We start from the raw sequence: 13,878 nt of genomic DNA on the forward strand, positions 1-13,878 counted from the left end.
ACGATCACGAAAAAAAGATATACAGTGGGGCGAAAAAGTATTTAGTCAGCCATCGATTGTGCAAGTTCTCCCACTTAAAATGATGAAAGAGGTCTGTAATTTTCATCATAGGTACACTTCAACTGTGAGAGACAGAATGTGAAAAGAAAATCCAGGAATTCACATTGTAGGAATTTTAAATAATTATGGTGTAAAATAAGTAGGTTTTAGCTCAAAATCTCACGATACATGGCCCCATTCATTCTTTCCTTAACACGGATCAATTGTCATGTCCCCTTAGCAGAAAAACAGCCCCAAAGCGTGATGTTTCCACCCCCATGCTTCACAGTAGGTATGGTGTTCTTGGGATGCAACTCAGTATTCTTCTTCCTCCAAACACGACGAGTTGAGTTTATACCAAAATGGATACGTGGATGATACAGCAGAGGATTGGGAGAATGTCATGTGGTCAGATGAAACCAAAATATAACTTTTTGGTATAAACTCAACACGTCGTGTTTGGAGGAAGAAGAATACTGAGTTGCATCCCAAGAACACCAAACCTATATATATATTTATGAAATATATATGAAATACTCGAGTTGGTGAATTGGCTGTAAATATACTCCTCCCCTCTTAACCACGCCCGCCGCTCCAACCACGCCTCTGCCCCACCCCTACCCCTGACCACGCCCCTCACCCCCCACCTCCCGAAATTTGGATATCTCAAGGTTGGCAAGTATCTATATAGCGTATTCTTCTTGTTGCAAGAATTTTCCAGTAATTTTGTCATCCATGGTTGATTGTTTTTTCTTTTGCTTCTCAATAAGTATTTCAATGGACAACGTTTGTCATAAAGCATCATGAAAATATTAACAAAATTACCATATGTATTATCTACATCATTTTCACTGTATACATCGTCCCAACTTTGATCCCTCAGATCATTCTTGAAAACTGTCATACATTTTTCTGTTTATCTGTCCATCTATTTTTCTACCGTTTGTCCCTCTAGGGCAGGGGTGTCAAACTCAAATACAGAGTGGGCCAGAATTTTAAACGGAACAAAGGTTGAACCAATTAACCTTTTAATAGGGACCCAAACAAGTTTTGCGTTAAATATTGAACAAGCAAGGCTTATATAACTTTAGTGACATGCAAAATCCAGTTTCAAACAATAATAATAATAATAATAAAAAATATCAATGGCATATCAAATAAAATTCAAATAAAAATGTCATGCCTTTTTTTCTATTTGCAATCTTCTGAGGTAAATATAAAAAAATTTCCGCAGGCTAATAATACATTTGAAAATAAAATAACAATAATGAATGAACCAGAGATTCAAGCCTTGAAGTAGCAAGAGAAAATACATGAATAAAATGTTAATTATTGGTCAGTTTGCTGGAAGTTTCCCGGAAGAGTTAGTGCTGCAAGGGATTCTTGGTATTTGTTCTGTTGTGATACGGTGCGGATGTTCACCCGAAATGTGTTTGTCATTCTTGTTTGGTGTGGGTTCACAGTGTAGCGCATATTTGTAACAGTGTTAAAGTTGTTTATACGGCCACCCTCAGTGTGACCTGTATGGCTGTTGACCAAGTATGGCTTGCATTCACTTGTGCGTGTGTGTGTGTGAGTGTGTGTAAAAGCCACAAATATTATGTGACACGCTGTTAGTATGGAGGAAAAGCGGACGTGACGACAGGTTGTAGAGAACGCTAAAGGCAGTGCCTTAAATGCACGCCCCCAATATAGTTGTCCAGGTGGAAATCGGTAGAAATTCGGGAGAATGGTTGCCCCGGGAGATTTTCGGGAGGGGCACTGAACTTCGGGAGTCTACCGGGAAAATTAGGAGGGTTGGCAAGTATGAGTATTAGCGGTGAATGCGGTGTTACAGCGGCACCGACACTGTATAACACCGGCGGGCCAGCTCTAATGCTAAATTGATATTGCCTCAAGGGCCAAATTAAATTACACGCCGGGTCAGATTTGGCCCGCGGGCCAGAGTTTGACACCCATGCTCTAAGGGTTGCGGGGATGCTGGAGCCTATCCCAGCTGCACTCGGGTGGAAGGCGGGGTACACTCTGGACGAGTCGCCACCGCATCGCAGGGCAAAGAGATATATTCTTCGAAATGTCTTCGCAAAAAACGTATGTTATCTTTATTGAGGATGCTAAATGTGTCATTAGTGTGATTGACAGGTGATCAGTCCACGCTATGCCCCTCCTCTAGCGCTAAGTAGATCGCAGGATGAGTGATATGAAGAAAATGAGACAAAAGATTTGTTTTTCTTTGGCAGAGGAAGACAAAACGCTGCCAACAAAGTCTTTGACGCAAAGCAACTTGGTCACTTGGCGCACAGATCACAGGACGTCAGTCATGGTTCGGATTCCTGCGGATGCCACATTTGGGCGCGTGAACTTTACATGTGTCATTCGATAGCGGCTATGCGACTCGTGGGTCAGATCTGCTCTATTCACTCCACAGTTGCGTGACTTGGCCAAGACAATTGAGCGAAAAAGCATTTTTGAGATGATTACTTTAAGTGTTTACTCTGGTTTTATGTTCTCAATCTGTTCGATGAGCTCGTACTATTTTCCCACAGCACAGGGAGAAAAACAGAGCTGCATCGGTCTTGCTCTGAGACAATCTGTGAGCTTTCTATTAACAAATACATCGCACACAAAAATAATAAAGATGATTAAAAACAATCTCTGGCTGGAATCCGTCTATGGCATGGGTGTCAAACTCTGTAATTTCATTTGGCCCTTGAGGCAGTATGAAAGTAACACCGCATTCACCACTAATACTCATACTTGCCAACCCTCACGATTTTCCCGGACTCCCAAATTTCAGTGCCCCTCCCGAAAATCTCCCGGGGTAAACATTCTCCCGAATTTCTCCCCATTTGTACCCGGACGACAATATTGGGGGCATGCATTAACGGCACTGCCTTTAGCGTCCTCTACAACCTGTCGTCACGTCCGCTTTTCCTACATAGAAATAGCGTGCCAACCCAGTCGCATAATATATGCGGATTTTACACACACACGCACACAAGTGAATGCAACGCATACTTGTTCAACAGCCATACAGGTCACACTGAGGGTGGCCGTATAAACAACTTTATCAATCTTACAAATATGCACCACACTGTGAACCCACACCAAACAAGAATAACAAACACATTTCGGGAGAACATCTGCACCGTAACACAACATAAACACAACAGAACAAATACCCAGAACCCCTTGCAGCACTAACTCTCCCGGGACGCTACAATATACCCCCCCAGCAATAATTAATGTTTTACTCATGCACTTTCTTTTGCTACTTCAAGGCTTAGATGTTTGATTAATTTGTTATTATTTTATTTGCAAATGTATTATTAGCTTGTGGAAAACGTTTATTTTGATATTTACCTCAATGGGCTGCAAATAGAAAAGAGGCATTCAATTTTTATTTAAATTTTGTTTGATATGCCATTAATATTTTTTACTGGTTATTATTTAAAACTCGATTTTACATGTCACTATAAAGTTATATAAGCCTTGCTTGTTCAATATTCAATGCAAAACTTGTTTAGGCCCCTATTAAACGGTTAATTTGTTCAACCTTGGCCCGTGGCTCTGTTCAGTTTTAAATTTTGGCCCACTCAGTATTTGAGTTTGACACCCCTGGTCTATGGTGTCATAACTCTTAAAGTGGAACTGCACTTTTTGGGGAATTTTGTCGATCATTCAAAATCCCAATCTAAGACAAAAAGACATGTTTTTTTTTTTTTTATGCATTCCATCTATCCATCCATCTTCTTTCACTTATCCGAGGTCTCCCCAGCCACTTCGTCCAGCTCCTCCCAGGGGATCCCGAAGCGTTCCCAGGCCAGCCGGGAGACATAGTCTTCCCAACGTGTTCTGGGTCTTCCCCGTGGCCTCCTACCGGTCGGACGTGCCCGAAACTCCTCCCTAGGGAGGCGTTCGGGTGGCATCCTGACCAGATGCCCGAACCACCTCATCTGGCTCCTCTCGATGTGGAGGAGCAGCGGCTTTAATTCGAGCTCCTCCCGGATTGCACAGCTTCACATCCTATCTCTAAGGGAGAGACCCGACACCTGGCGGAGGAATTTCCTTTCGGCCACTTGCACCCGTGATCTTGTCCTTTCGATCATAACCCAAAACTCATGACCATAGGTGTAAATGGGAACGTAGATTGACTGGTAAATTGAGAGCTTTGCCTTCCGGCTCAGCTCCTTCTTCACCACAACGGATCGATACAGCGTCCCCATTACTGAAGACGCCGCACCGATCCGCCTGTCGACCGCACGATTCACTCTTCCCTCACTCGTGAACAAGACTCCTAGGTACTTGAACTCCTCCACTTGGGGCAAGATATCCTCCCCAACCTGTAGATGGCACTCCACCCTTTTCCGGGCGAGAACCATGGACTCGGACTTGGAGGTGCTGATTCTCATCCCAGTCGCTTCACACTCGGCTGCGAACCAAAGATCTTGGACCACATCATCTGCAAAAAGCAGAGACCATACCAGATACCCTCAATGCCCTGACTGGGCCAAGAAATTCGGTCCATGAAAGTTATGAACAGAATCGAGTCCAACCCTCACTGGAAACGGGTCCGACTTACTGCCGGCGATGCGGACCAAGCTCTGACCCTGATCATACAAACCTATAGAAACGGTTTTCATCGAAACGGTTTATGTATTCCAATTCCTAAAATATGGTAAGTAGGAAGTGGCTAACAGGAGTACATTATTCCGTACTAAAGCCCTACAAAAAAACATCCAAAAACCGCCAACAATATCCCATTTACATTTTGTGACCTGAATGTTAACCAAGTATTAGCGACATTGTTATTTTAAGAGCTAACACAAACTGTTTTCAGCAGCGCCGTGATCACAGGGAGCTAACTAGCTTATGATGCTCTATTGACATATTGAGCCAGTGAGCTGCTGCATCGTCTCCGAGTAGGTGAAAGTGAATTCTAGATTATTAATCATGCCTCTCATCTGGATAGGAGAAGGATGTGGCCATAAATCAAGAAGTTGGTCAACTTTGACAAACCACTTGGCAAGAAAGACATGAAAAGACGCTCGTTTGCGGCCCTTTTTTGTTACGATTATGATTGATTCTTCATCTAAACGGGAAATTATTAACACCCTGTCAGTGGTTGATGTTTTATTATGTTTTTAGTTTTTATAGCTTGTTCAGCGCTTAGCAATACTGCGACATGATGCTTAGTGTTTCACTAAAACCGGATCTGTTAAGCACACAACTTAATTAATCAATATGTAGTAAACACACCCATAAACAGCTTTACATTGTGTATCATTTATATTTGCATTTAGATAGATGGATGGATGGATGGATGGATGGATGGATGGATGGATGGATGGATGGATGGATGGATAGATAGATAGATAGATAGATAGATGGATAGATAGATAGATAGATAGATAGATAGATAGATAGATAGATAGATAGATAGATAGATAGATAGATAGATAGATAGATAGATGGATGGATGGATGGATGGATGGATGGATGGATGGACGGACGGACGGACGGACGGACGGACGGACGGACGGACGGACGGACGGACGGACGGACGGACGGACGGACAGACAGACAGACAGACAGACAGACAGACAGATAGATAGATAGATAGATAGATAGATAGATAGATAGATAGATAGATGGATAGATGGATAGATGCATAGATGGACGGAGGGACGGATAGTACTTTATTGATTACTTCAGGAGAGTCCCCTCAGGAAAATTAAAACCATGCGTTAAACAAACAAGCGTATTTACCTTTTAATTGAGATGACAGCGCTGATCTCTTTTTTGCAAAAACTACCTCTAGTTTGTACTACGTTAGTTGGCGACATGAACGACATCTTTGACTGTCCTTTTCAAAAAGGCATTGTTCAATTTATCTGCGGTGAACTCAGATGTTTGTTTCATCCCTGGCCCAGCTGGCCGGGGGATGTTTTTCCCCAGTTTATTTGGGTAAGCACTCCATTTATGTTGGAATAGTTTGGCTTCAAAGAAAGTCAGTCCCGTCAATGATTATAATGACCAAAATACTGTAAATATTGACCATATTACTTATTTTTACGAGCCTGTCTGTTACTACATTATATATAGACTTACAGTGTGTGTGTAAAATGTTAATGGAGGGGTTTTGAAGTTGTTATAGAGCATGGGTGTCAAACTCAAATACAGAGTGGGCCAAAATTTAAAAATGAACAAAGCCGCGGGCCAAGGTTGAACAAAGTAACCTTTTAATAGGGACTCAAACAAGTTTTGCATTGAACATTGAACAAGCAAGGCTTACATACAGTAACTTTATAGTGACATGCAAAATCGATTTTCAAATAATTATAATAATAATAATAATAATTAAAGAATATTAATGGCATATCAAATAACATTTAAATACAAATTTAATTTAATAAACCACTCATTCATTCATTCACAAATTTAATGCCTCTTTTTTATTTGCAGCCTTCTGAGGTAAATATCAAAATATATTGTAGCGTCCCGAAAGAGTTAGTGCTGCAAGGGGTTTTGGGTATTTGTTCTGTTGTGTTTATGTTATGTTACAGTGCAGATGTTCTCCCGAAATGTGTTTGTCATTCTTGTTTGGTGTGAGTTCACGCTGTGGCGCATATTTGTAACAGTGTTAAAGTTGTTTATATGGCCACCCTCAGTGTGACCTGTATGGCTGTTGACCAAGTATGCCTTGCATTCACTTATGTGTGTGTAATAGCCGCAAAAATTATGCGAGTGGGCCTGCACGCTGTTTGTGTGGAGGAAATGCGGACGTGACGACAGGTTGTAGAGAATGCTAAAGGCAGTGCTTTTAAGGCACGCCCTCAATATTGTTGTCCGGGTGGAAATCGGGAGAATGATTGCCCCGGGAGATTTTCGGGAAGGGCACTGAACTTCGGGAGGATTGGCAAGTGTGAGAAATTGCGGTGTTACAGCGGCACCGCTGCTGTGTAATAACGGCGGGCCAGTTGTAATGTTTGATATTGCCTCAAGGGCCGAATTAAATTACACAGCGGGCCAAATCGCGGGCCAGAGTTTGACACCCATGTTATAGAGGGTTTGAAGGCTACAACGGTGACTTCCATTAGTCATTATCCATGCGTTTGTTACGTCCCGCCTCGATTACTGAAACGTATTATTTTCGGGTCTCCCCATGTCTAGCATTAAAAGATTACAGTTGGTACAAAATGCGGCTGCTAGACTTTTGACAAGAACAAGAAAGTTTGATCACATTACGCCTGTACTGGCTCACCTGCACTGGCTTCCTGTGCACTTAAGATGTGACTTTAAGGTTTTACTACTTACGTATAAAATACTACACGGTCTAGCTCCAGCCTATCTTGCCGATTGTATTGTACCATATGTCCCGGCAAGAAATCTGCGTTCAAAGGACTCCGGCTTATTAGTGATTCCCAAAGCCCAAAAAAAGTCTGCGGGCTATAGAGCGTTTTCCGTTCGGGCTCCAGTACTCTGGAATGCCCTCCCGGTAACAGTTCGAGATGCTACCTCAGTAGAAGCATTTAAGTCTCACCTTAAAACTCATTTGTATACTCTAGCCTTTAAATAGACTCCCTTTTTAGACCAGTTGATCTGCCGTTTGTTTTCTTTTTCTCCTATGTCCCACTCTCCCTTGTGGAGGGGGTCCGGTCCGATCCGGTGGCCATGTACTGCTTGCCTGTGTATCGGCTGGGGACATCTCTGCGCTGCTGATCCGCCTCCGCTTGGGATGGTTTCCTGCTGGCTCCGCTGTGAATGGGACTCTCGCTGCTGTGTTGGATCCGCTTTGGACTGGACTCTCGCGACTGTGTTGTATCCATTGTGGATTGAACTTTCACAGTATCATGTTAGACCCGCTCGACATCCATTGCTTTCCTCTTCTCCAAGGTTCTCATAGTCATCATTGTCACCGACGTCCCACTGGGTGTGAGTTTTCCTTGCCCTTATGTGGGCCTACCGAGGATGTCGTGGTGGTTTGTGCAGCCCTTTGAGACACTAGTGATTTAGGGCTATATAAGTAAACATTGATTGATTGATTGATTGATAGTCACATCTTCTAAGTGTGTTTTAGTATCTTTATCCATTCATCAATCCATTTTCTACTGCTTGTCCCGCTCGGAGTCGCGGGGGGTCTTTAAAAAAGACATATGTGTTCTTGTTTGTTGTGAAAGATAAGCAAAATTCCCCCCAAAAAGTGCGGTTCCCCTTTAAGAGCTATTCGTCACTGAGAACAGGTCATCAAAGCGCGGGACTCGATTGTGACGAATTTTGACGTGGGCAAACAGACTTGTTTCTCCCGCACAATGTTTGCTTCTACGGTACCCAAGACGGCATACGGAACGATAATTGACCTTTTTATGGGTAAATGACGTTTTCCAGTTGTGTCTTATATATGAATGAAGAACGTGTGAATGAACACCACAGCCTTACTTCTAAGTGAGTCAGTGTCTGGTATTCCACAGGTCACCGCGGGTCACTTGCTGCACTAAAATTAAGTTGTGGCGGGGGGGGTTGGGTGGGGCGGTGGGGACAACCCCCCAAAAAACATTCCTGTGATGAAAGGATGTATGTGCAATTTATATTTGCCAACACAAACTGTCAAAAAGTAAATGACCCATGACTTTTGGCTAAGTGCTGCTTCTGCTGCATACTACTACTTGTAGTATGTATCAATCATCGGCTTTTCCGCCAACCCTTAAGGAGCTCGTTATTTCAACATGTTTGCAAATATTTACAGAGTACAATAATGCAGTACAGAACTTTTCTAACCATTACAAGTGGAATGTTACAAATACTTTGTACTGTATTCCCTCACTTACGCTACGTTTCATACCTCCTGTGGTAGTTGAATTTTCACGGGGAAGGAAGACTATTTTATTTTTATATTCATTCATAGTTTTAGGAAGCTCTCCACACATAATTCCAAACACTTCCTATGCTCTTAAAACATGGCATACATGCTAAAACCAATGTCATTGAAACAGAAAAATGACATTGTTACTCAAATCTCAAAGGCCTACTGAAACCCACTACTACCGACCACGCAGTCTGATAGTTTATGTATCAATGATGAAATATTAACATTGCAACACAAGCCAATACGTCCAGTTTAGTTTACTAAATTACAATTTTAAATTTCCTGTGGGATTTCCTGTTGAAAACGTCGCGGAATGATGACGCGTGTTTGTGACGTAATTGGTTGAAGGGGACATATTAGCCCAGCACCACTTACGGCTAAAAGTCGTCTCTTTTCATCGCGCAATTACTCAGTATTTTGGACATCTGTGTTGCTGAATCTTTTGCAATTTGTTCAATTAATAATGGAGAAGTCAATGTAGAAAGATGGAGGTGGGAAGCTTTTAGCCTTTAGCCACACAAACACACGGTGTTTCCTTGTTTAAATTTCCCTAAGGTGAAGCTGTACCATGGATCAGAGCGGTCAAGCGAACATAGATCCCGACCACTTGTCAACCGGCAGGTTTCAGTGAGAAAATTGTGGAAATAAGTCGCCTCTTACCGGAGATCAGCGGAGCCAGCGTCCTCCTGCAGGTGCCGTGACTTCTCTCAGAGACTCTGGCGTCAAAACACCCGTGGCCACACCCCTCGACTATTTAATTCACTAAAACACTCGCAACACAATAGGCAGATAAGGGATTTCCCAGAATTACCCCAGTAAATGTGTCTAAAACATCTGAATCATTCCCACTGCCCTAGCCTTTTTTCTTTTTTTTCTAGGCCTTTACTCTAAATTTCCTCATCCACGAATCTTTCATCCTCGCTCAAATTAATGGGGAAATTGTCGCTTTCTCGGTCCGAATACCATAGCTGCTGGTGGCTATGATTATAAACAATGCGAGGATGTGAGGAGCCCTTCAACACGTGACGTCACGTGCACATCGTCTGCTACTTCCGGTAAAGGCAAGGCTTTTTTTATTAGCGACCTAAAGTTGCGAACTTTATCGTCGATGTTCTCTACTAAATCCTTTCAGCAAAAATATGGCAATATCGCGAAATGATCAAGTGTGACACACAGAACGGACCTGCAATCCCCGTTTAAATAAGAAAATCTCACTTCAGTAGGCCTTTAATGTACTCAATAGTACTTCAAAATCCGCGATGCGCTTTTTAATTTTCTAAAGTAAATAATAAATGGGTTGTACTTGTATAGCGCTTTTCTACCTTGAAGGTACTCAAAGCGCTCTGACACTACTTCCACATTTACCCATTCACACACACAGATGGAGGGAGCTGCCATGCAAGGCGCTAACCAGCACCCATCAGGAGCAAGGGTGAACGGACGTGACGAGGTTGGTACTAGGTGGGAATTGAACCAGGGACCCTCCGGTTGCGCACGGACACTCCACCACCGCGCCACGCCGTCCCAGTACTTTTTTTTAATACTTAAATCTGGCGAACTATTTTATTTTTTATTTTTTAGAACAAATGTTTTGTTGCCAATTTCATTCAATGACAAGCATGACACTCCAGATCTGTTTTCCTCTTTATTCACTTTTTTTTACTATTTAAAACAAGTTACAATTATAAATAATGACTGAATGACAGCATGTCTGCAAATTGTGTGAATTTACTTTCTATATTTTAATAAATAATTGTAATTTTTACAATCAAACTAAACGTGTTTTATTACGATAATAATTTTATAAACAAGTGTATCTATTCATATAGCAATGATTCTATATAATAATGACACGTATACATTTCAAAAGTTGGTAAGTTTTAGCTTTTCACACTTGACTAATGTTCAATTTTTTTAAGAAAACATAAGAAATTACTTTTTTAAAATATATTAAATAATGAGTAGCTTGTATCTGTAAAGTTTGTGAAAACAAAAGCAAGTGTTTTAATGGTTTTGAATAACAACAATGATAATAAATTTTACTCAAAAATATATCTAAAAAAATACATTTATATGTTAATAATAATTTAAGATAATAAGCAACACATTTTTGAGAGTTTTATATTGTTGTTTTTAAAATGCGCTACTTTTCCAAGAAATCTAAAATAATTGTTTACATAAAAATACTGTAAATAACATAGACAAGCATGCATCATTCTTTTTATTAAGATATATAATTGATATATATATATATATATATATATATATATATACATATATATATATATATATATACATATATATATATATACATATGTATATATATATATATATATATATATATATACATATATATATATATATATATATATATATATATATATATATATATATATATATATATATATATATATATATATAAACAACTATTTTAAATGATAACTAAAAAGTTATTTTTTCTCGTGAGGTTTTTCTTTTTTTTTCAATAAAAAATGTTTTTCCATTTTTTTTACTAAAGCAATATATATTTTTTAAACATTAACATTTTTCTCAATAATGACATGCATGTATCTCCATTTTTTCTAATCCAACATGATATTTAAACAAAAAAAATTAGAAGTTTATAATTTTGTAAAAAATAAATTTGTAAAATATGTTTTCATAATTCCTAAGTAATAAAATGTTGAAATACTTGACTGTACGATTACTTTGGTCACATTATTATAAGATGCACGAGCAAACAATTCCAAGAATAATAATCACTGTGTTGTTTTTCCTTTTCTATGAACTACAAGGAAATCTTCATCAAGTACGTTGATGTTTCTTAAACAAGTATTGATCTCGTTAATTTAAAGAGTGCAACAATCACATTAAGGATCATTGAAGGAAGAGTGCATTGTTGCTCTGCTGGCTCGTGTCCACCAAGACTCATTTGTGAAGGTCTTCTCTGTATGGGGTGCAGATCACGTGGCGGTCACTGTGCGTACTTTGCTCTAAGAAGTTGTAAAATATACTTGAGAAGCCGTCACAGTGTGAGACGAGCAGCGTTGGTCAGGGTCAAAGGTCGAGGGCCAACATAAGGATGTGCTTGTCTGGACAACTTTCTGCTGGCTTTATCTTGTTTGTTTACAACACAATGACAAACACATGTGACTTCAAATACTGTCTGTACCCGTAAATAATATAGCACTTAGAAAAGGCCACAGCTTGACCCTGGGACTGATTATTTCTATTTATATTAGTTCCAATTATTTCCAGTTTTAAACCACTTTTTGAGTGAGATAACTACAAAAGTCAAATTGTCCTAAGTTCCTTTCCACAAAGATGCTTTAAACTGGCTAAAATTGGTATTGGATTAGAGATGATAGTGTGTTTGTATATTTTTTTAAAGATTATATATGTTTGAAAGTCTACAATTAAGTTTTAGATATACAGCCCAGTGAGATATCCACACACATACATACATACATACATACATACATATATATATATTCAGGGCGGCATGGCGTAGTGCATGGGTGTCAAACTCTGGCCCACGGGCCCAATTTGACCCGTCGTTTAATTTAATTTGGCCCTTGAGGCAATATCAAATTAACATTAGAGCTGGCCCGCCGGTAACACCACATTCACCGCTAATACTCATACTTGCCAACCCTCCCGATTTTCCCAGGAGACTCCTGCAGTTTAGTGCCCTTCCCGAAAATCTCCCTGGGCAACCATTCTCCCGATTTTCACCCGGACAACAATATTGGGAGCGTGCCTTAAAGGCACTGCCTTTAGCGTCCTCTACAACATGTCGTCACGTCCTCTTTTCCTCCATATAAACAGCGTGCTGGCCAAGTCACATAATATATGCGGCTTTCACACACACATACTTGGTCAACAGCCATGCAGGTCACGCTGAGGGTGGCCGTATAAAAAACTTTAACATTGTTACAAATATGCGCCACACTGTGAACCCACACCAAACAAGAATGACTAAACACATTTCGGGAGAACACCCGCACCGTAACACAACATAAACACAACAGAACAAATACCAAGAATCCCTTGCAGCACTAACTCTTCCAGAACGCTACAATATAAACCCCCTGCTACTACCAAACCCTGCCCACCTCATTTTTATTTTATTTTTGAATTTATTAGCCCAGAATGGGCAAACTACGGCCCGCGGGCCACATACGGCCCGTAAGGCTTTTTAATCCGGCCCGCCGAACTTGTCTAAATTATAGTAAAAACCTCCTTTTTTTCCCCTTTCCCTTGCAATGCCCACGTTTCCCCAATAGATGGCGCACTCAAAACACATTGACCGTTGTTGGAGTGGCACGTATTTCTCTTTATTTCACTTTAATTTTCACTTCGTTTCACGTCACCATTAAGCCCTTCTGTAAAAATGAGCGGACCAAAGAGAAGGAAAGTGGACAGCGAATGCCGAGTGTTTAATAAGGAGTGGACAACAAAATACTTCTTCACTGAAGAAGTATTTCGTTGTGTAATAATATGTTTTGAATGTTGAAAGTGATTCCGTTTTTCAATAAATGTTGATTTCATTAACTTTGCACCTTCGATTGAAACTTATTAAAAACAGACGCAATCTTAATAAATCACAGTGCGTATGTTATTTTAATCTATTTACATTTCCTCCTCACAGTATCTGCGAAATAGTATGTAAATGCCATATCTTGCATATTCCTTGAGACAAATTTATTAAGTGATAAGGGCTATTTTTCACATTTGAAAGACAGTTAATAAATTGGGTTGTAGTGTTCTTACTGTGCTATGAGGTTTGCACACACTACATTTAAGGCTTTAGTATATCCGGCCCAAACACTCCCTCCAAATGCACCTGGCCCGGCCCCTCTGACAAATTTTAAAACCCATTGTGGCCCGCGAGTCAAAAAGTTTGCCCACCCCTGTATTAGCCTGTGGAAAAAGTTAATGTTGATATTTACCTCAGAAGGCTGCAAATAGAA

This window comes from Nerophis ophidion, linkage group LG01, assembly GCF_033978795.1.
Source record: "Nerophis ophidion isolate RoL-2023_Sa linkage group LG01, RoL_Noph_v1.0, whole genome shotgun sequence".
NCBI lineage: Eukaryota > Metazoa > Chordata > Actinopteri > Syngnathiformes > Syngnathidae > Nerophis > Nerophis ophidion.